General features: G+C 48.8%; 1 protein-coding gene across 1 annotated transcript in view; it reads left to right on the forward strand.

Moving 5' to 3' along the window:
• Positions 1–8516: 8516 nt before the first annotated feature.
• The window catches only part of fignl2 (fidgetin like 2), a 66729-nt gene continuing 51406 nt past the window's right edge, over positions 8517–23839 (forward strand). Inside the window, exon 1 of the mRNA XM_071372915.1 lies at positions 8517–8647. The gene's annotated coding sequence lies outside the window, so the exon portion shown is untranslated. The remainder of the gene's footprint in view (positions 8648–23839) is intronic.

A 23839-nucleotide genomic window follows, 5' to 3' on the forward strand; every position in this document is an offset into this window, starting at 1 on the left:
GCTATATTTTAAATGTAAGACTACTAGAAAGTGTGTGCCCCCAGGCTTGGAGGGAAGCAAAAGTCATTCCGCTACCTAAGAATAGTAAAGCCCAGATACAATGCTATTTCACAGTAAACAAATTGACAACAAACTTTCAGCATGCTTATAGGGAAGGACATGCAACAAGTCAAGCACCGATGATTCCCTGAGAGAAATTGATAATAAAAAGATTGTGGGGGCTGTTTTGTTAGAACGTATGTGTTATGGCTTTACACCCCCTGCTATATTGTGGATGAAGAGTTACCTGTCTAACAGAACACATAGGGTGTTGTTTAATGGAAGCCTCTCCAACATATTCCAGGTAGAATCAGGAAATCTCTCCAGGGCAGCTGTCTAGGCCCCTTACTTTCTTCAGTCTTTACTAACGACATGCCACTGGCTTTGAGTAGTGTGTCTATATATGCGGATGACTCAACACTATACATGTCAGCTACTACAGCGACTGAAATGACTGTAACACTTAACAAAGAGCTGCAGTTAGTTTTAGAGTGGGTGGCAAGGAATAAGTAAGTCCTAAACATGTCTAAAACTTAAAGCAATGTATTTGAGGTAAGTCCTTCACTAAATCCTAAACCTCAACTAAATCTTGTAATAAATAATGTGGAAATTGAGCAAGTTGAGGTGACTAAACTGCTTGGAGTTACCCTGGGCTGTAAACTGTCATGGTCAAAACATATTGATACACCAGTAGCTAAGATGGGGAGAAGTCTGTCCATAATAAAGTGCTGCTCTAACTTCCTAACAACACTATCAACAAGGCAGGTCTTACAGGCCCCAGTTTTGTTTGTTGTACCTGGATTACTGTTCAGTCGTGTGGTCAGGTGCCATAAAAAGGGACTTAGGAAAATTGCAATTGGCTCAGAACAGGGCAGCATGGCTGGCCCTTGGATGTGCACAGAGAGCTAATTTTTTATTTTTATTTATTTTACCGTTATTTTACCAGGTAAGTTGACTGAGAACACGTTCTCATTTGCAGCAACGACCTGGGGAATAGTTACAGGGGAGAGGAGGGGGATGAATGAGCCAATTGTAAACTGGGGATTATTAGGTGACCGTGATGGTTGAGGGCCAGATTGGGAATTTAGCCAGGACACCGGGGTTAACACCCCTACTCTTACGATAAGTGCCATGGGATCTTTAATGACCTCAGAGAGTCAGGACACCCGTTTAACGTCCCATCCGAAAGACGGCACCCTACACAGAGCAGTGTCCCCAATCACTGCCCTGGGGCATTGGGATCTTTGTTTAGACCAGAGGAAAGAGTGCCTCCTACTGGCCCTCCAACACCACTTCCAGCAGCACCTGGTCTCCCATCCAGGGACTGACCAGGACCAACCCTGCTTAGCTTCAGAAGCAAGCCAGCAGTGGTATGCAGGGTGGTATGCTGCTGGCAATATTAATAATATGCATGCCAATCTTTCCTGGCTCAAAGTGGAGGAGAGATTGACTTCATCACTACTTGTATTTGTGAGAGTTATTGACATGTTTAAAGCACCAAGCTGTCTGTTTGAACTACTGGCGCACAGCACGGACACCCATGCATACTCCACAAGACATGCCACAAGAGGTCTCTTCACCTTCCCCAAGTCCAGAACAGACTATGGGAGACACACAGTACTAAATAGAGCCATGACTACATGGAACTCTATTCCACATCAAGTAACTGATGCCAGCAGTAGAATCAGATTTAAAAACCAGATAAAAATACACCTTATGGAACAGCGGGGACTTTGAAGCAACATAAACATAGGCACAGACACATGCATATACACACACACGATAACATACTCACTATACACACACGTACACATGGATTTAGTACTGTAGATATGTGGTAGTGGTGGAGTAGGGGCCTGAGGGCACACAGTGTGTTGTGAATGTACTGTAATGTTTTTAAAATTGTATAAATTTCCTTAATTTGGCCGGAGCCCAGGAAGAGTAATGGGGATCCATAATAAATACAAATACACTAAAACATCTCAGATTGGAAACCACACACACACACACACACACACACACACACACACACACACACACACACACACACACACACACACACACACACACACACACACACACACACACACACACACACACACACACACACACACACACACACACACACACACACACACACACACACACAAACCCTCTAACAAAGTCCAGAAAGAACTTAGCCAACCTGCTGCAGAGGTGTTGAGTTGACATGCCCTGCAGTGAGAAATAATAACACTAGCATGTTGTTGACATGCCGCCTGACACAGTGTTGACCCTCTCACCTCTATCTCCGTTAAGTCAAACAGCCCAAAGCAGATCTCTAAGCTTGCAGTAACAGTTCAATTCTCCTACCTTGCTTAATGTCTTAATGTTTTTTATTATATGGAAAAGAAGATAACATAAAATGCCTAATGTCTTGACTTGTGAGAATCCCTCACAAGCTCTGTGGTGTTTCAAAGCCATGTCCTACAGTGTGACGTGGTGAGATGTGAAAGAGGGAGGAATGGGAGTCTTTAGAGTTACTTTTGAGACTGACACCTGTCAAACACCCTCATATTGCACAGAGCTGGTCTGCATAGGAGTGTCTCTCTTTCTTCCTCTCTCCTCCCCCTCTCTCTCGCTCTCTCTCTTCCTCTCTCCTCCCCCTCTCTCTCTCTTTCTCCCCCCCTCTCTCTCTCTCTCTCTCTCTCTCTCTCTCTCTCTCTCTCTCAATTCAATTCAATTCAATTCAAAGAGCTTTATTGGCATGGGAAACAGATGTTTACATTGCCAAAGCAAGTGAAATTGACAGGAAATCAACAAGGGAAATATACAATAAAAAATGTACGAACAGGAAACATTACATTCGTAATTATATTATTGTGTATGTACAGTGTTATAACAATGTGCAAATAGTTGAAGTATGAAAGAAAAAATAATTAAACAGATAAATATACTGTAGGTTGTATTTACAGTGGTGTTTGTTCTTCACTGTTGCCCTTTTCTTGTGGCAACAGGTCACAAATCTTGCTGCTGTGATGGCACACTGTGGAATTTCACCCAGTAGATATGGGAGTTTATCAAAATTGGATTTGTTTTCGAATTCTTTGTGGATCTGTGTAATCTGAGGGAAATATGTCTCTCTAATATGGTCATACATTGGGCAGGAGGTTAGGAAGTGCAGCTCAGTTTCCACCTCATTTTGTGGGCAGTGTGCACATAGCCTGTCTTCTCTTGAGAGCCAGGTTTGCCTACGGCGGCCTTTCTCAATAGCAAGGCTATGCTCACTGAGTCTGTACATAGTCAAGGATTTTCTTAATTTTGGGTCAGTCACGGTGGTCAGGTATTCTGCCACTGTGTACTCTCTGTTTAGGGCCAAATAGAATTCTAGTTGACTTCGTTTTTTTGTTAATTCTTTTCAATGTGTCAAGAAATTATATATATTTTTTCTCATGATTTGGTTGGGTCTAATTGTATTGAGAATAGGGGACTACTCTCCAGGTTCATCTCTGTAGGTGATGGCTTTTTTTTTTAAATGATTTAAAATTAATTTAACTAGGCAAGTCAGTTAAGAACAAATTCTTATTTAGAATGACGGCCTACCCCGGCCAAACCCGGACGATGCTGAGCTAATAATGCTCCGCCCTATGGGACTCCCAATCACGGCCGGGTTATGATGCAGCTTTGTTATGGAAGGTTTGGGAATTACTTTGTTAGCTGGTTGTAGAATTTTCTGGATCATTAGTGGGTATTGGACAAATTCTGCTCTACATGCATTATTTGGGGATTTACGTTGTTCACGGAGGATATTTGGTATTTGTCCCATTTTGTGATTTCTTGGTTGGTGAGCGGACCCCAGACCTCACAATCATAAAGGGCAATGGATTCTATATCTGATTCAAGTATTTTAAGCAAGATCCTAATTGTGATGTCAAATTGATGTTCCTTTTGATGGCATAGAAGGCCTGTTCCCTCTCTCTCTTTCCCCGTCACTCTCATCCCTCTCTTCTCCCCTTCCTTCCTCTCTCTCTCTCTCTCTCTCTTTCTGTCTCCCTCTCTCTCTCTCACAGCCCTCTCTTTTGCCTCGGGGTTGTGAAGTAGCCTATAGTCCTCATTTGGTGCCCCAGTAGTGCTGAGCTCAGCATGCTGGTTGTGTCCACACTGCAGCCTCAGCATTATGAACGCAATATTACTCTCTCCTCCTCTATCACTCTCTCCTCCTCTATCACTCTCTCCTCTTCTATCACTCTCTCCTCTTCTCACTCTCTCCTCCTCTATCACTCTCTCCTCCTCTATCACTCTCTCATCCTCTATCACTCTCTCCTCTTCTATCACTCTCTCCTCTTCTCACTCTCTCCTCCTCTATCACTCTCTCCTCCTCTATCACTCTCTCCTCCTCTATCACTCTCTCCTCCTCTATCACTCTCTCCTCTTCTATCACTCTCTCCTCTTCTCACTCTCTCCTCCTCTATCACTCTCTCCTCCTCTATCACTCTCTCCTCCTCTATCACTCTCTCCTCTTCTATCACTCTCTCCTCTTCTCACTCTCTCCTCCTCTATCACTCTCTCCTCCTCTATCACTCTCTCCTCCTCTATCACTCTCTCCTCCTCTATCACTCTCTCCTCCTCTATCACTCTCTCCTCTTCTATCACTCTCTCCTCTTCTATCACTCTCTCCTCTTCTCACTCTCTCCTCCTCTATCACTCTCTCCTCCTCTATCACTCTCTCCTCCTCTATCACTCTCTCCTCCTCTATCACTCTCTCCTCCTCTATCACTCTCTCCTCCTCTATCACTCTCTCCTCCTCTATCACTCACTCCTTTTCTATCACGCTCTCCTCCTCTATCACTCTCTCCTCCTCTATCACTCTCTCCTTCTCTATCACTCTCTCCTTCTCTATCACTCTCTCCTCCTCTATCACTCTCTCCTCCTCTATCACTCTCTCCTCCTCTATCACTCACTCCTTTTCTATCACTCTCTCCTCCTCTATCACTCTCTCCTCCTCTATCACTCTCTCCTTTTCTATCACTCTCTCCTCCTCTATCACTCTCTCCTCCTCTATCACTCTCTCCTTTTCTATCACTCTCTCCTCCTCTATCACTCTATCCTTCTCTATCACTCTCTCCTTTTCTATCACTCTCTCTATCACTCTCTCCTTTTCTATCACTCTCTCCTCCTCTATCACTCTCTCCTCTTACATCACCCTATTCCTTTCTATCACTCTCTCCTCCTATATCACTCTCTCCTCTTATATCACTCTCTTCTCCTCTATCACTCTCTCCTCCTCTATCACTCTCTCCTCCTCTCTCCTGTGATAGAAGAGGAGAGAGTGATAGAGGAAGGGAGAGTGATTGAGGAGGAGATAGTGATAGAGGAGGAGAGAGTGATAGAGGAGGAGAGAGTGATAGAAGAGGAGAGAGGAGGAGTGTGTGATAGAAGAGGAGAGCGTGATAGAGGAGGAGAGAGTGATAGAGGAGGAGAGAGTGAGAAGAGGAGAGAGTGATAGAAGAGGAGAGAGTGAGAAGAGGAGAGAGTGATAGAAGAGGAGAGAGTGATAGAGTAGGAGAAAGTGATAGAAGAGGAGAGAGTGAGAGAGGAGGAGAGAGTGATAGAGGAGGAGAGAGTGAGAAGAGGAGAGAGTGATAGAGGAGGATAGTGATAGTGGAGAAAGTGATAGAATAGGGGAGAGTGATAGAGGAGGAGAAAGTGATAGAAGAGGAGAGAGTGAGAGAGAAGGAGAGAGTGATAGAAGAGGAGAGAGTGATAGAAGAGGAGAGAGTGATAGAAGAGGATAGTGGAGAAAGTGATAGAATAGGAGAGAGTGATAGAGGAGGAGAGAGTGATAGAGGAGGAGAGAGTCAGAATAGGAGAGAGTGATAGAAGAGGAGAGAGTGAGAAGAGGAGAGAGTGATAGAAGAGGAGGAGAGTGATAGAAGAGGAGAGAGTGAGAGAGGAGGAGAGAGTGATAGAAGAGGAGAGCGTGAGAAGAGGAGAGAGTGATAGAAGAGGAGAGAGTGATAGAGGAGGAGAAGGTGATAGAAGAGGAGAGAGTGATAGAGGAGGAGAGAAGAGAGGCACTCCTCTTTCTATCAACAACCTCATCCATTCACCAAACCACACCTTCCATCCCCATAGAAGTTCAATCAGCCCAGCCAGTGGATCAACCAGAGAGATGTTGTTCCTATATTCACATAGAATACAAGCCAAATACATTGCTTAGTCTGCTCCATAGACTGTTTTGTGAGGTTACTTACGGTAGTTAATAACTTCCAAGGGGAAGCCTACTTTGAACCGGCTGTAAGGTTATTTTACTTAACGAAAGCCTCTATAAATGATGCCAGAGGAACCAATGTCATGTGATGAATAATACGGCCATTTAACAATAATGCAGCTCTTTTGCAGTAAACAAATGATTTTCATGTTGAGGCATGATGAAGGGTTTGAGATCCTGGGGTCTGAACACCAAACATACAATAGCGCCGTATCCCCTTTATATCCAGCCAGCCACTCACACTATGTATGCTCGGTGTGTGTCTCTGTGTCTCTGTGTGTGTGTGTCTCTGTGTCTGTGCGTGTGTCTGTGCGTGTGTCTCTGCGTGTGTGTGCGCGTGTGTCTGTGCGTGTGTCTGTGCGTGTCTGTGCGTGTGTGTGTGCGTGTCTGTGTGTGTGTGTGTGTGTGTGAGTGTGTGTGTGTGTGTGTGTGTGTGTGTGTGTGTGTGTGTGTGTGTGTGTGTGTGTGTGTGTGTGTGTGTGTGTGTGTGTGTGTGTGTGTGTGTGTGTGTGTGTGTGTGTGTGTGTGTGTGTGTGTGTGTGTGTGTGTGTGTGTGTGTAATGTAGTGGGGATGGATGGATGTGTGGTAATGTGGTGGGGATGGATAGATGTGTGTGTGGTAATGTGGTGGGGATGGATAGATGTGTGTGTGGTAATGTGGTGGGGATAGATAGATGTGTGTGTGGTAATGTGGTGGGGATGGATAGATGTGTGGTAATGTGGTGGGGATGGATAGATGTGTGTGTGGTAATGTGGTGGGGATGGATAGATGTGTGTGTGGTAATGTGGTGGGGATGGATAGATGTGTGGTAATGTGGTGGGGATGTGTGTGTGGTAATGTGGTGGGGATGGATGTGTGGTAATGTGGTGGGGATGGATGTGTGGTAATGTGGTGGGGATGGATGTGTGGTAATGTGGTGGGGATGGATAGATGTGTGGTAATGTGGTGGGGATGTGTGTGTGGTAATGTGGTGGGGATGGATGTGTGGTAATGTGGTGGGGATGGATGTGTGGTAATGTGGTGGGGATGGATGTGTGGTAATGTGGTGGGGATGGATAGATGTGTGTGTGGTAATGTGGTGGGGATGGATGGATGTGTGGTAATGTGGTGGGGATGGATGTGTGGTAATGTGGTGGGGATGGATAGATGTGTGTGTGGTAATGTGGTGGGGATGGATGGATGTGTGGTAATGTGGTGGGGATGGATAGATGTGTGTGTGGTAATGTGGTGGGGATGGATGTGTGGTAATGTGGTGGGGATGGATAGATGTGTGTGTGGTAATGTGGTGGGGATGGATGTGTGTATGAGAGGAGTTTAGCGTCTGTGTGTAACAGGAGGAGCTCTGCTGGACATGTGGCCCTTGGTGTGACTCTTAAACCAGACACACAGCTGGGGGAGGGAGAGACAGAGAGACTAAGAGACAGAGCGGTCAGTGACCATGGAACCCAGAACATAAAGTGTGCTATGAGAATATCACATCCATTGAACATTATTTTCCTTCTGTCCTCCCTTTACCGTAATGTCCAAACTACAAATAGAGACACAAACATTAAAGAAACAACTGTTGAGCTTAAAGTGTTCAGGTGAGTTGGGTTATGGATTGAGCTGTTATTACAGTATAACAAATAAGGATATTGATTTGAAGAGATTTGCAATCAGTTTTATTTTATAGTGTTTGGCATGTCTATGACCAAAATCATATTTGTGAATGAATTCCATGAATTGTCATTTCCTGCGGATGAAAGAAAATAACAATCTGGACTATAAGTATTTTATCTCGGGACACAACACTGAGGGGAGTTAAATGAGAGTGTTCCCACCCAAATCTGTAAGCACTCTTCCCCTTACCTCATTACCCTTCTCTGTACCCCCTGACCCCCATGCCCCTAGCTAATTATCCTGGGCAAAACTCAATTCCCTCCAACCCTCTTTCCTCTCCTCTTCTCTTCTCTCCTTCTCTCTCTCTCTCTCAAAGCATGATTGGTCAACTCCCCCCCCCCCTCTCATTCTCTCTCCCTGCTTAAATACCTTTAACATAAAGAGGGAGGGAGGGAGGGAGGGAGGGAGGGAGGGAGGGAGGGAGGGAGGGAGGGAGGGAGGGAGGGAGGGAGGGAGGGAGGGGGCGATGGGGGAGGGGAATTGTGTGTGTGCACTCTGTTGTCACTGGCAGGCAGAGCTAGAAAGAGAGAGAGAGAGGAGGGAGAGAGGGAGGGAGGGAGAGGGATAGTTGAGTTGTGTCCCATACATGGAGAAAAAAAAGGGCAGCGGTGAACACAAGGTCTGCTCTCTGCTCTCTGCCCCACAGGATTATCTAACTGCTGCGTTCAGACAGAAAGAGAATCTGCAGGCATGAATAGGTAAGAACAGCTTCTCTCTCCTCTGTCTTCAGTGTTGAAGTGTTGTGACCGCCGCGCTGTGCTGTGTTTCTACTGTAGCGTGGTAGGAGCTGGCTGCTGTCTGTCTGTGTCTGTTTGACTTGGCTCTATCTCTGTGGGTGTGAAGGAAGTACAGGAAGCGTGGACTTGTCTTTGGCCGCTGGCCACTATGTACATTCCCAAGCTCAACATCTCCTGGTCTTCTGTCTATCTGTCCATCTGTTTAGTCCCTGTAGGGTTTTCTGCCAATCTCTCTTTCTATAAATCCTTCTCATCGTCTGCACTATTTAATATTTCTAGAAGTGTATAAATAGATCTGTTAATTTCAAAGCAATTTAGAAATGAGTGTACTTATAAAAGTTAATGTAGAGATGTGTGTGTGTGTCTGGAGAAGGTAAATCAGTTCAACCCACTCCAGACAGAAGCCTTGTGCAGTCCATTGTTCCGGGACAGCCGTGCGATGTGTTCACTGCATAATATTCCCTTCCATATGATTGGATGGTAATGGTTGGACCGCTTTACGAAGAGTTTCACGCTTTTTATCGCATTGATGAAACATGCTAAAAATCCACATTACAGATTTTGGATATTCATGGAATGAAGTTGTTCAAAAAATTGGTTACTTTTAAAAATATATATATTATCATTGTCTTCTAGTCCTGTATGTAACGGAAAATTGCACATGTTCATTCTGACTTTTAACATACCTTTTTCAAGACTCTTCTAGCTGGTCTGAAACAGGATGTGGAATTTATCCATTATGTTTTGAGGACCAAGTATTTTGAATATGTGCATCTTTTGAGACATGAATGTTTGCCATTTTTATGTAGGATCTGTTCAATGCTCTGTGAGCTGACAGTCCTGTTGGAGAGGCTAAAGTCATGTTAGATCAACAAATATAGAAATTGCAGCAGGGATTATAAGACATTTCATCTGAGTACATGATTTCCCAGAAATGCTTGGCTTATTTATCCTGGACAGTAGAGCAAAACAAAAATGTAAGGTCCTTGTTTTGAAATGTCCTTTCATTTGTATCAAGAGTATATCTGAAAACTGGAAAATAAGTCAGTCAGAATGCTGTGGGTCAAATGTTGTTGTTGTAGGAAACATCGTTTCTCATTATTTTGACTACTTCTATTGCCTTATTGTGTTACAGTAAGTCTCATGAGAATGCAGTCTTTACAGCCCTAGATAATGCACAGAGCACTGGTCTGAGCCAACGCACAGAGCACTGGTCTCAGCCAACGCACAGAGCACTGGTCTCAGCTAACGCACAGAGCACTGGTCTCAGCTAACGCACAGAAAGCAGTGGTCTCAGCTAACACACAGAAAGCAGTGGTCTCAGCTAACGCACAGAAAGCAGTGGTCTCAGCTAACACACAGAAAGCAGTTGTCTTAGCTAACGCACAGAAAGCAGTGGTCTTAGCTAACGCACAGAAAGCACTGGTCTCAGCCAACGCACAGAAAGCAGTGGTCTCAGCCAACGCACAGAGCACTGGTCTCAGCTAACGCACAGAAAGCACTGGTCTCAGCCAACGCACAGAGCAGTGGTCTCAGCTAACGCACAGAGCAGTGGTCTCAGCTAACGCACAGAAAGCAGTGGTCTCAGCCAACGCACAGAGCACTGGTCTCAGCCAACGCACAGAGCACTGGTCTCAGCCAACGCACAGAGCACTGGTCTCAGCTAACGCACAGAGCACTGGTCTCAGCTAACGCACAGAGCACTGGTCTCAGCTAACGCACAGAGCACTGGTCTCAGCTAACGCACAGAGCACTGGTCTCAGCCAACGCACAGAGCAGTGGTCTGAGCCAACGCACAGAGCACTGGTCTCAGCTAAATCACAGAGCACTGGTCTCAGCTAACGCACAGAGCACTGGTCTCAGCTAACGCACAGAGCACTGGTCTCCGCTAACGCACAGAAAGCAGTGGTCTCAGCTAACGCACAGAAAGCAGTGGTCTCAGCTAACGCACAGAAAGCAGTGGTCTCAGCCAACGCACAGAGCACTGGTCTCAGCTAACGCACAGAGCACTGGTCTGAGCCAACGCACAGAGCAGTGGTCTCAGCTAACGCACAGAGCAGTGGTCTCAGCTAACGCACAGAAAGCACTGGTCTCAGCCAACGCACAGAGCACTGGTCTCAGCTAACGCACAGAGCACTGGTCTCAGCTAACGCACAGAAAGCAGTGGTCTCAGCTAACGCACAGAAAGCAGTGGTCTCAGCTAACGCACAGAAAGCAGTGGTCTCAGCTAACACACAGAAAGCAGTTGTCTTAGCTAACGCACAGAAAGCAGTGGTCTTAGCTAACGCACAGAAAGCACTGGTCTCAGCCAACGCACAGAAAGCAGTGGTCTCAGCCAACGCACAGAGCACTGGTCTCAGCTAACGCACAGAAAGCAGTGGTCTCAGCTAACGCACAGAGCAGTGGTCTCAGCTAACGCACAGAAAGCAGTGGTCTCAGCCAACGCACAGAAAGCAGTGGTCTCAGCTAACGCATAGAGCAGTGGTCTCAGCTAACGCACAGAAAGCAGTGGTCTCAGCCAACGCACAGAGCAGTGGTCTCAGCTAACGCACAGAAAGCACTGGTCTCAGCTAACGCACAGAAAGCAGTGGTCTCAGCTAACGCACAGAGCAGTGGTCTCAGCTAACGCACAGAAAGCACTGGTCTCAGCCAACGCACAGAGCACTGGTCTGAGCCAACGCACAGAGCACTGGTCTCAGCTAACGCACAGAAAGCAGTGGTCTCAGCTAACGCACAGAGCAGTGGTCTCAGCTAACGCACAGAAAGCAGTGGTCTCAGCTAACGCACAGAGCACTGGTCTAAGCCAACGCACAGAAAGCAGTGGTCTCAGCTAACACACAGAAAGCAGTTGTCTTAGCTAACGCACAGAAAGCAGGGGTCTCAGCTAACGCACAGAAAGCAGTGGTCTCAGCTAACACACAGAAAGCAGTTGTCTTAGCTAACGCACAGAAAGCAGTGGTCTTAGCTAACGCACAGAAAGCACTGGTCTCAGCCAACGCACAGAAAGCAGTGGTCTCAGCCAACGCACAGAAAGCACTGGTCTCAGCCAACGCACAGAAAGCACTGGTCTCAGCCAACGCACAGAAAGCAGGGGTCTCAGCCAACGCACAGAAAGCACTGGTCTCAGCCAACGCACAGAAAGCACTGGTCTCAGCCAACGCACAGAAAGCAGGGGTCTCAGCCAACGCACAGAAAGCACTGGTCTCAGCCAACGCACAGAAAGCAGGGGTCTCAGCCAACGCACAGAAAGCACAGGTCTCAGCTAACGCACAGAAAGCACTGGTCTCAGCTGACGCACAGAGAGCAGTGGTCTCAGCTGACGCACAGAGAGCAGTGGTCTCAGCTAACACACAGAAAGCAGTGGTCTCACCTAACACACAGAAAGCAGGGGTTTCAGCCAACGCACAGAAAGCAGGGGTCTCAGCCAACGCACAGAAAGCAGTGGTCTCAGCTAACACACAGAAAGCAGGGGTCTCAGCCAACGCACAGAAAGCAGTGGTCTCAGCTAACGCACAGAGCACTGGTCTCAGCTAACGCACAGAGCACTGGTCTGAGCCAACGCACAGAGCAGTGGTCTCAGCTAACGCACAGAGCAGTGGTCTCAGCTAACGCACAGAGCAGTGGTCTCAGCTAACGCACAGAAAGCAGTGGTCTCAGCTAACGCACAGAGCACTGGTCTAAGCCAACGCACAGAAAGCAGTGGTCTCAGCTAACACACAGAAAGCAGTTGTCTTAGCTAACGCACAGAAAGCAGGGGTCTCAGCTAACGCACAGAAAGCAGTGGTCTCAGCTAACACACAGAAAGCAGTTGTCTTAGCTAACGCACAGAAAGCAGTGGTCTTAGCTAACGCACAGAAAGCACTGGTCTCAGCCAACGCACAGAAAGCAGTGGTCTCAGCCAACGCACAGAAAGCACTGGTCTCAGCCAACGCACAGAAAGCAGGGGTCTCAGCCAACGCACAGAAAGCACTGGTCTCAGCCAACGCACAGAAAGCACTGGTCTCAGCCAACGCACAGAAAGCAGGGGTCTCAGCCAACGCACAGAAAGCACTGGTCTCAGCCAACGCACAGAAAGCAGGGGTCTCAGCCAACGCACAGAAAGCACAGGTCTCAGCTAACGCACAGAAAGCACTGGTCTCAGCTGACGCACAGAGAGCAGTGGTCTCAGCTGACGCACAGAGAGCAGTGGTCTCAGCTAACACACAGAAAGCAGTGGTCTCACCTAACACACAGAAAGCAGGGGTTTCAGCCAACGCACAGAAAGCAGGGGTCTCAGCCAACGCACAGAAAGCAGTGGTCTCAGCTAACACACAGAAAGCAGGGGTCTCAGCCAACGCACAGAAAGCAGTGGTCTCAGCTAACGCACAGAGCACTGGTCTCAGCTAACGCACAGAGCACTGGTCTGAGCCAACGCACAGAGCAGTGGTCTCAGCTAACGCACAGAGCAGTGGTCTCAGCTAACGCACAGAGCACTGGTCTCAGCTAACGCACAGAGCACTGGTCTCAGCTAACGCACAGAAAGCAGTGGTCTCAGCTAACGCACAGAAAGCAGTGGTCTCAGCTAACGCACAGAAAGCAGTGGTCTCAGCCAACGCACAGAGCACTGGTCTCAGCTAACGCACAGAAAGCAGTGGTCTCAGCTAACGCACAGAGCAGTGGTCTCAGCTAACGCACAGAAAGCAGTGGTCTCAGCTAACGCACAGAGCACTGGTCTAAGCCAACGCACAGAAAGCAGTGGTCTCAGCTAACACACAGAAAGCAGTTGTCTTAGCTAACGCACAGAAAGCAGGGGTCTCAGCTAACGCACAGAAAGCAGTGGTCTCAGCTAACACACAGAAAGCAGTTGTCTTAGCTAACGCACAGAAAGCAGTGGTCTTAGCTAACGCACAGAAAGCACTGGTCTCAGCCAACGCACAGAAAGCAGTGGTCTCAGCCAACGCACAGAAAGCACTGGTCTCAGCCAACGCACAGAAAGCACTGGTCTCAGCCAACGCACAGAAAGCAGGGGTCTCAGCCAACGCACAGAAAGCACTGGTCTCAGCCAACGCACAGAAAGCACTGGTCTCAGCCAACGCACAGAAAGCAGGGGTCTCAGCCAACGCACAGAAAGCACTGGTCTCAGCCAACGCACAGAAAGCAGGGGTCTCAGCCAACGCACAGAAAGCACAGGTCTCAGCTAACGCACAGAAAGCACTGGTCTCAGCTGACGCACAGAGAGCAGTGGTCTCAGCTGACGCACAGAGAGCAGTGGTCTCAGCTAACACACAGAAAGCAGTGGTCTCACCTAACACACAGAAAGCAGGGGTTTCAGCCAACGCACAGAAAGCAGGGGTCTCAGCCAACGCACAGAAAGCAGTGGTCTCAGCTAACACACAGAAAGCAGGGGTCTCAGCCAACGCACAGAAAGCAGTGGTCTCAGCTAACGCACAGAGCACTGGTCTCAGCTAACGCACAGAGCACTGGTCTGAGCCAACGCACAGAGCAGTGGTCTCAGCTAACGCACAGAGCAGTGGTCTCAGCTAACGCACAGAGCAGTGGTCTCAGCTAACGCACAGAAAGCAGTGGTCTCAGCTAACGCACAGAGCACTGGTCTAAGCCAACGCACAGAAAGCAGTGGTCTCAGCTAACACACAGAAAGCAGTTGTCTTAGCTAACGCACAGAAAGCAGGGGTCTCAGCTAACGCACAGAAAGCAGTGGTCTCAGCTAACACACAGAAAGCAGTTGTCTTAGCTAACGCACAGAAAGCAGTGGTCTTAGCTAACGCACAGAAAGCACTGGTCTCAGCCAACGCACAGAAAGCAGTGGTCTCAGCCAACGCACAGAAAGCACTGGTCTCAGCCAACGCACAGAAAGCAGGGGTCTCAGCCAACGCACAGAAAGCACTGGTCTCAGCCAACGCACAGAAAGCACTGGTCTCAGCCAACGCACAGAAAGCAGGGGTCTCAGCCAACGCACAGAAAGCACTGGTCTCAGCCAACGCACAGAAAGCAGGGGTCTCAGCCAACGCACAGAAAGCACAGGTCTCAGCTAACGCACAGAAAGCACTGGTCTCAGCTGACGCACAGAGAGCAGTGGTCTCAGCTGACGCACAGAGAGCAGTGGTCTCAGCTAACACACAGAAAGCAGTGGTCTCACCTAACACACAGAAAGCAGGGGTTTCAGCCAACGCACAGAAAGCAGGGGTCTCAGCCAACGCACAGAAAGCAGTGGTCTCAGCTAACACACAGAAAGCAGGGGTCTCAGCCAACGCACAGAAAGCAGTGGTCTCAGCTAACGCACAGAGCACTGGTCTCAGCTAACGCACAGAGCACTGGTCTGAGCCAACGCACAGAGCAGTGGTCTCAGCTAACGCACAGAGCAGTGGTCTCAGCTAACGCACAGAGCACTGGTCTCAGCTAACGCACAGAGCACTGGTCTCAGCTAACGCACAGAAAGCAGTGGTCTCAGCTAACGCACAGAAAGCAGTGGTCTCAGCTAACGCACAGAAAGCAGTGGTCTCAGCCAACGCACAGAGCACTGGTCTCAGCTAACGCACAGAGCACTGGTCTGAGCCAACGCACAGAGCAGTGGTCTCAGCTAACGCACAGAGCAGTGGTCTCAGCTAACGCACAGAAAGCAGTGGTCTCAGCCAACGCACAGAGCACTGGTCTCAGCTAACGCACAGAGCACTGGTCTCAGCTAACGCACAGAAAGCAGTGGTCTCAGCTAACGCACAGAAAGCAGTGGTCTCAGCTAACGCACAGAAAGCAGTGGTCTCAGCTAACACACAGAAAGCAGTTGTCTTAGCTAACGCACAGAAAGCAGTGGTCTTAGCTAACGCACAGAAAGCACTGGTCTCAGCCAACGCACAGAAAGCAGTGGTCTCAGCCAACGCACAGAGCACTGGTCTCAGCTAACGCACAGAAAGCAGTGGTCTCAGCTAACGCACAGAGCAGTGGTCTCAGCTAACGCACAGAAAGCAGTGGTCTCAGCCAACGCACAGAAAGCAGTGGTCTCAGCTAACGCACAGAGCAGTGGTCTCAGCTAACGCACAGAAAGCAGTGGTCTCAGCCAACGCACAGAGCAGTGGTCTCAGCTAACGCACAGAAAGCACTGGTCTCAGCTAACGCACAGAAAGCAGTGGTCTCAGCTAACGCACAGAGCAGTGGTCTCAGCTAACGCACAGAAAGCACTGGTCTCAGCCAACGCACAGAGCACTGGTCTGAGCCAACGCACAGAGCACTGGTCTCAGCTAACGCACAGAAAGCAGTGGTCTCAGCTAACGCACAGAAAGCAGTGGTCTCAGCTAACCCACAGAGCACTGGTCTAAGCCAACGCACAGAAAGCAGTGGTCTCAGCTAACACACAGAAAGCAGTTGTCTTAGCTAACGCACAGAAAGCAGGGGTCTCAGCTAACGCACAGAAAGCAGTGGTCTCAGCTAACACACAGAAAGCAGTTGTCTTAGCTAACGCACAGAAAGCAGTGGTCTTAGCTAACGCACAGAAAGCACTGGTCTCAGCCAACGCACAGAAAGCAGTGGTCTCAGCCAACGCACAGAAAGCACTGGTCTCAGCCAACGCACAGAAAGCACTGGTCTCAGCCAACGCACAGAAAGCAGGGGTCTCAGCCAACGCACAGAAAGCACTGGTCTCAGCCAATGCACAGAAAGCACTGGTCTCAGCCAACGCACAGAAAGCAGGGGGCTCAGCCAACGCACAGAAAGCACTGGTCTCAGCCAACGCACAGAAAGCAGGGGTCTCAGCCAACGCACAGAAAGCACAGGTCTCAGCTAACGCACAGAAAGCAGTGGTCTCAGCTAACACACAGAAAGCAGTTGTCTTAGCTAACGCACAGAAAGCAGTGGTCTTAGCTAACGCACAGAAAGCACTGGTCTCAGCCAACGCACAGAAAGCAGTGGTCTCAGCCAACGCACAGAGCACTGGTCTCAGCTAACGCACAGAAAGCAGTGGTCTCAGCTAACGCACAGAGCAGTGGTCTCAGCTAACGCACAGAAAGCAGTGGTCTCAGCCAACGCACAGAAAGCAGTGGTCTCAGCTAACGCACAGAGCAGTGGTCTCAGCTAACGCACAGAAAGCAGTGGTCTCAGCCAACGCACAGAGCAGTGGTCTCAGCTAACGCACAGAAAGCACTGGTCTCAGCTAACGCACAGAAAGCAGTGGTCTCAGCTAACGCACAGAGCAGTGGTCTCAGCTAACGCACAGAAAGCACTGGTCTCAGCCAACGCACAGAGCACTGGTCTGAGCCAACGCACAGAGCACTGGTCTCAGCTAACGCACAGAAAGCAGTGGTCTCAGCTAACGCACAGAGCAGTGGTCTCAGCTAACGCACAGAAAGCAGTGGTCTCAGCTAACGCACAGAGCACTGGTCTAAGCCAACGCACAGAAAGCAGTGGTCTCAGCTAACACACAGAAAGCAGTTGTCTTAGCTAACGCACAGAAAGCAGGGGTCTCAGCTAACGCACAGAAAGCAGTGGTCTCAGCTAACACACAGAAAGCAGTTGTCTTAGCTAACGCACAGAAAGCAGTGGTCTTAGCTAACGCACAGAAAGCACTGGTCTCAGCCAACGCACAGAAAGCAGTGGTCTCAGCCAACGCACAGAAAGCACTGGTCTCAGCCAACGCACAGAAAGCACTGGTCTCAGCCAACGCACAGAAAGCAGGGGTCTCAGCCAACGCACAGAAAGCACTGGTCTCAGCCAACGCACAGAAAGCACTGGTCTCAGCCAACGCACAGAAAGCAGTGGTCTCAGCCAACGCACAGAAAGCACTGGTCTCAGCCAACGCACAGAAAGCAGGGGTCTCAGCCAACGCACAGAAAGCACAGGTCTCAGCTAACGCACAGAAAGCACTGGTCTCAGCTGACGCACAGAGAGCAGTGGTCTCAGCTAACACACAGAAAGCAGGGGTCTCAGCCAACGCACAGAAAGCAGTGGTCTCAGCTAACACACAGAAAGCAGGGGTCTCAGCCAACGCACAGAAAGCACTGGTCTCAGCCAACGCACAGAAAGCACTGGTCTCAGCCAACGCACAGAAAGCACTGGTCTCAGCCAACGCACAGAAAGCAGTGGTCTCAGCTAACACACAGAAAGCAGGGGTCTCAGGCAACGCACAGAAAGCACTGGTCTCAGCCAACGCACAGAAAGCACTGGTCTCAGCCAACGCACAGAAAGCAGTGGTCTCAGCCAACGCACAGAAAGCACTGGTCTCAGCCAACGCACAGAAAGCAGGGGTCTCAGCCAACGCACAGAAAGCACAGGTCTCAGCTAACGCACAGAAAGCACTGGTCTCAGCTGACGCACAGAGAGCAGTGGTCTCAGCTGACGCACAGAAAGCAGTGGTCTCACCTAACACACAGAAAGCAGGGGTTTCAGCCAACGCACAGAAAGCAGGGGTCTCAGCCAACGCACAGAAAGCAGTGGTCTCAGCTAACACACAGAAAGCAGGGGTCTCAGCCAACGCACAGAAAGCAGTGGTCTCAGCTAACACACAGAAAGCAGGGGTCTCAGCCAACGCACAGAAAGCACTGGTCTCAGCCAACGCACAGAAAGCACTGGTCTCAGCCAACGCACAGAAAGCACTGGTCTCAGCTAACGCACAGAAAGCACGGGTCTCAGCTGACGCACAGAGAGCAGTGGTCTCAGCTAACACACAGAAAGCAGTGGTCTCAGCTAACACACAGAAAGCAGGGGTCTCAGCCAACGCACAGAAAGCAGGGGTCTCAGCCAACACACAGAAAGCAGTGGTCTCAGCTAACACACAGAAAGCAGGGGTCTCAGCTAACGCACAGAAAGCAGTGGTCTAAGCTAACACACAGAAAGCAGGGGTCTCAGCCAACGCACAGAAAGCAGTGGTCTCAGCCAACGCACAGAAAGCACTGGTCTCAGCTAACGCACAGAAAGCACTGGTCTCAGCCAACGCACAGAAAGCAGTGGTCTCAGCCAACACACAGAAAGCAGGGGTCTCAGCCAACGCACAGAAAGCACTGGTCTCAGCCAATGCACAGAAAACACTGGTCTCAGCTAATGCACAGAAAGCACTGGTCTCAGCTAATGCACAGAAAGCAGGGGTCTCAGCCAACGCACAGAAAGCAGGGGTCTCAGCCAACGCACAGAAAGCAGGGGTCTCAGCCAACGCACAGAAAGCAGGGGTCTCAGCCAACGCACAGAAAGCAGTGGTCTCAGCTAACACACAGAAAGCACTGGTCTCAGCTAACGCACAGAAAGCAGTGGTCTCAGCCAACGCACAGAAAGCACTGGTCTCAGCTAACGCACAGAAAGCAGTGGTCTCAGCCAACACACAGAAAGCAGGGGTCTCAGCCAACGCACAGAAAGCAGGGGTCTCAGCCAACGCACAGAAAGCAGGGGTCTCAGCCAACACACAGAAAGCACAGGTCTCAGCTAACGCACAGAAAGCAGTGGTCTCAGCTAACACACAGAAAGCAGTTGTCTTAGCTAACGCACAGAAAGCAGTGGTCTTAGCTAACGCACAGAAAGCACTGGTCTCAGCCAACGCACAGAAAGCAGTGGTCTCAGCCAACGCACAGAGCACTGGTCTCAGCTAACGCACAGAAAGCAGTGGTCTCAGCTAACGCACAGAGCAGTGGTCTCAGCTAACGCACAGAAAGCAGTGGTCTCAGCCAACGCACAGAAAGCAGTGGTCTCAGCTAACGCACAGAGCAGTGGTCTCAGCTAACGCACAGAAAGCAGTGGTCTCAGCCAACGCACAGAGCAGTGGTCTCAGCTAACGCACAGAAAGCACTGGTCTCAGCTAACGCACAGAAAGCAGTGGTCTCAGCTAACGCACAGAGCAGTGGTCTCAGCTAACGCACAGAAAGCACTGGTCTCAGCCAACGCACAGAGCACTGGTCTGAGCCAACGCACAGAGCACTGGTCTCAGCTAACGCACAGAAAGCAGTGGTCTCAGCTAACGCACAGAGCAGTGGTCTCAGCTAACGCACAGAAAGCAGTGGTCTCAGCTAACGCACAGAGCACTGGTCTAAGCCAACGCACAGAAAGCAGTGGTCTCAGCTAACACACAGAAAGCAGTTGTCTTAGCTAACGCACAGAAAGCAGGGGTCTCAGCTAACGCACAGAAAGCAGTGGTCTCAGCTAACACACAGAAAGCAGTTGTCTTAGCTAACGCACAGAAAGCAGTGGTCTTAGCTAACGCACAGAAAGCACTGGTCTCAGCCAACGCACAGAAAGCAGTGGTCTCAGCCAACGCACAGAAAGCACTGGTCTCAGCCAACGCACAGAAAGCACTGGTCTCAGCCAACGCACAGAAAGCAGGGGTCTCAGCCAACGCACAGAAAGCACTGGTCTCAGCCAACGCACAGAAAGCACTGGTCTCAGCCAACGCACAGAAAGCAGGGGTCTCAGCCAACGCACAGAAAGCACTGGTCTCAGCCAACGCACAGAAAGCAGGGGTCTCAGCCAACGCACAGAAAGCACAGGTCTCAGCTAACGCACAGAAAGCACTGGTCTCAGCTGACGCACAGAGAGCAGTGGTCTCAGCTGACGCACAGAGAGCAGTGGTCTCAGCTAACACACAGAAAGCAGTGGTCTCACCTAACACACAGAAAGCAGGGGTTTCAGCCAACGCACAGAAAGCAGGGGTCTCAGCCAACGCACAGAAAGCAGTGGTCTCAGCTAACACACAGAAAGCAGGGGTCTCAGCCAACGCACAGAAAGCAGTGGTCTCAGCTAACACACAGAAAGCAGGGGTCTCAGCCAACGCACAGAAAGCACTGGTCTCAGCCAACGCACAGAAAGCACTGGTCTCAGCCAACGCACAGAAAGCACTGGTCTCAGCTAACGCACAGAAAGCACGGGTCTCAGCTGACGCACAGAGAGCAGTGGTCTCAGCTAACACACAGAAAGCAGTGGTCTCAGCTAACACACAGAAAGCAGGGGTCTCAGCCAACGCACAGAAAGCAGGGGTCTCAGCCAACACACAGAAAGCAGTGGTCTCAGCTAACACACAGAAAGCAGGGGTCTCAGCTAACGCACAGAAAGCAGTGGTCTCAGCTAACACACAGAAAGCAGGGGTCTCAGCCAACGCACAGAAAGCAGTGGTCTCAGCCAACGCACAGAAAGCACTGGTCTCAGCTAACGCACAGAAAGCACTGGTCTCAGCCAACGCACAGAAAGCAGTGGTCTCAGCCAACACACAGAAAGCAGGGGTCTCAGCCAACGCACAGAAAGCACTGGTCTCAGCCAATGCACAGAAAACACTGGTCTCAGCTAATGCACAGAAAGCACTGGTCTCAGCTAATGCACAGAAAGCAGGGGTCTCAGCCAACGCACAGAAAGCAGGGGTCTCAGCCAACGCACAGAAAGCAGGGGTCTCAGCCAACGCACAGAAAGCAGGGGTCTCAGCCAACGCACAGAAAGCAGTGGTCTCAGCTAACACACAGAAAGCACTGGTCTCAGCTAACGCACAGAAAGCAGTGGTCTCAGCCAACGCACAGAAAGCACTGGTCTCAGCTAACGCACAGAAAGCAGTGGTCTCAGCCAACACACAGAAAGCAGGGGTCTCAGCCAACGCACAGAAAGCAGGGGTCTCAGCCAACGCACAGAAAGCAGGGGTCTCAGCCAACGCACAGAAAGCAGGGGTCTCAGCCAACGCACAGAGCAGTTGTCTTCTGGTTGTTTTTGTGAGGGAGTCAGATTTAGAAGGCTCTCTTTAAAGCCCTGCTCTCTGACCACAGCCTCACTGTGTCCATTCCTGTCTGCCTCAGGCTAATGAATATTGATGTGGTCAAATATAGTGGCACCCGTAGCACTTTACAATTGAGTGCAATGGAGCAGAATGCTCTTTTTCCTATTAAACACAATGGGTAAATGCCAATTTTTACCCCGGGGCCACCTGCAACTTTGACAGGTGATGTAAACGACACAGTAAATGAGAATCATTGTGTCCTACAAAATGTATTTGAATTGTGAATAACTTAGTCCAGGACACATGTGACTCGGAAGTGAAAACTCAACATTTTGGTTTAGATTCTTCTTCTTCTTTGTCCTGTGAAAATGCAAATCAAACAAATACACATGTAAAATCAAACAAATACACATGTAAAATCACACAAATACACATGTAAAATCACACAAATACACATGTAAAATCAAACAAATACACATGTATAATCACACAAATACACATGTAAAATCACACAAATACACACGTAAAATCAAACAAATACACACGTAAAATCACACAAATACACATGTAAAATCACACAAATACACATGTAAAATCACACAAATACACACGTAAAATCACACAAATACACACGTAAAATCACACAAATACACACGTAAAATCACACACGTAAAATCAAACAAATACACATGTAAAATCACACAAATACACACGTAAAATCAAACAAATACACATGTAAAATCAAACAAATACACATGTAAAATCAAACAAATACACACGTAAAATCAAACAAATACACATGTAAAATCAAACAAATACACACGTAAAATCACACAAATACACACGTAAAATCAAACAAATACACACGTAAAATCAAACAAATACACATGTAAAATCAAACAAATACACACGTAAAATCAAACAAATACACACGTAAAATCAAACAAATACACATGTAAAATCAAACAAATACACATGTAAAATCACACAAATACACACGTAAAATCACACAAATACACATGTAAAATCACATAAATACACACGTAAAATCAAACAAATACACACGTAAAATCAAACAAATACACACGTAAAATCAAACAAATACACATGTAAAATCAAACAAATACACACGTAAAATCACACAAATACACACGTAAAATCAAACAAATACACATGTAAAATCAAACAAATACACACGTAAAATCAAACAAATACACACGTAAAATCAAACAAATACACATTTCAACTTATTAAATACCAATTTCAACTTATTTTAGAAGAAATAGTCATTTGTGCAACGGTGCCGATATATGTGACAGCATTTGTACCGCTGTGTGTGACTCAGTCTGGGAGACAGCGGGTGTTAATGTGGACGTGTGTGTGACTCAGTCTGGGAGACAGCGGGTGTTAATGTGGACATGTGTGTGACTCAGTCTGGGAGACAGCGGGTGTTAATGTGGACGTGTGTGTGACTCAGTCTAGGAGACAGCGGGTGTTAATGTGGACATGTGTGTGACTCAGTCTGGGAGACAGCGGGTGTTAATGTGGACGTGTGTGTGACTCAGTCTAGGAGACAGTGGGTGTGACTGTGGACATGTGTGTGACTCAGTCTGGGAGACAGCGGGTGTTAATGTGGACGTGTGTGACTCAGTCTAGGAGACAGTGGGTGTGACTGTGGACATGTGTGTGACTCAGTCTGGGAGACAGCGGGTGTTAATGTGGACGTGTGTGTGTGTGACTCAGTCTGGGAGACAGTGGGTGTTAATGTGGACGTGTGTGTGTGTGACTCAGTCTGGGAGACAGTGGGTGTTAATGTGTGTGTGTGTGTGACTCAGTCTGGGAGACAGCGGGTGTTAATGTGGACGTGTGTGACTCAGTCTAGGAGACAGTGGGTGTTAATGTGGACGTGTGTGACTCAGTCTGGGAGACAGTGGGTGTTAATGTGGACGTGTGTGTGTGTGACTCAGTCTGGGAGACAGCGGGTGTTAATGTGGACGTGTGTGTGACTCAGTCTGGGAGACAGTGGGTGTTAATGTGGACATGTGTGTGACTCAGTCTGGGAGACAGTGGGTGTTAATGTGGACATGTGTGTGTGTGACTCAGTCTGGGAGACAGTGGGTGTTAATGTGGACGTGTGTGTGTGTGACTCAGTCTGGGAGACAGCGGGTGTTAATGTGGACGTGTGTGTGACTCAGTCTGGGAGACAGTGGGTGTTAATGTGGACGTGTGTGTGACTCAGTCTGGGAGACAGTGGGTGTTAATGTGGACATGTGTGTGTGTGACTCAGTCTGGGAGACAGCGGGTGTTAATGTGGACATGTGTGTGTGTGTGTGTGTGTGACTCAGTCTGGGAGACAGTGGGTGTTAATGTGGACATGTGTGTGTGTGACTCAGTCTGGGAGACAGTGGGTGTTAATGTGGACGTGTGTGTGTGTGTGTGACTCAGTCTGGGAGACAGCGGGTGTTAATGTGGACGTGTGTGTGTGTGACTCA

The sequence above is a fragment of the Salvelinus alpinus genome, chromosome 28 (genome assembly GCF_045679555.1).
Source record: "Salvelinus alpinus chromosome 28, SLU_Salpinus.1, whole genome shotgun sequence".
NCBI classification, from domain to species: domain Eukaryota; kingdom Metazoa; phylum Chordata; class Actinopteri; order Salmoniformes; family Salmonidae; genus Salvelinus; species Salvelinus alpinus.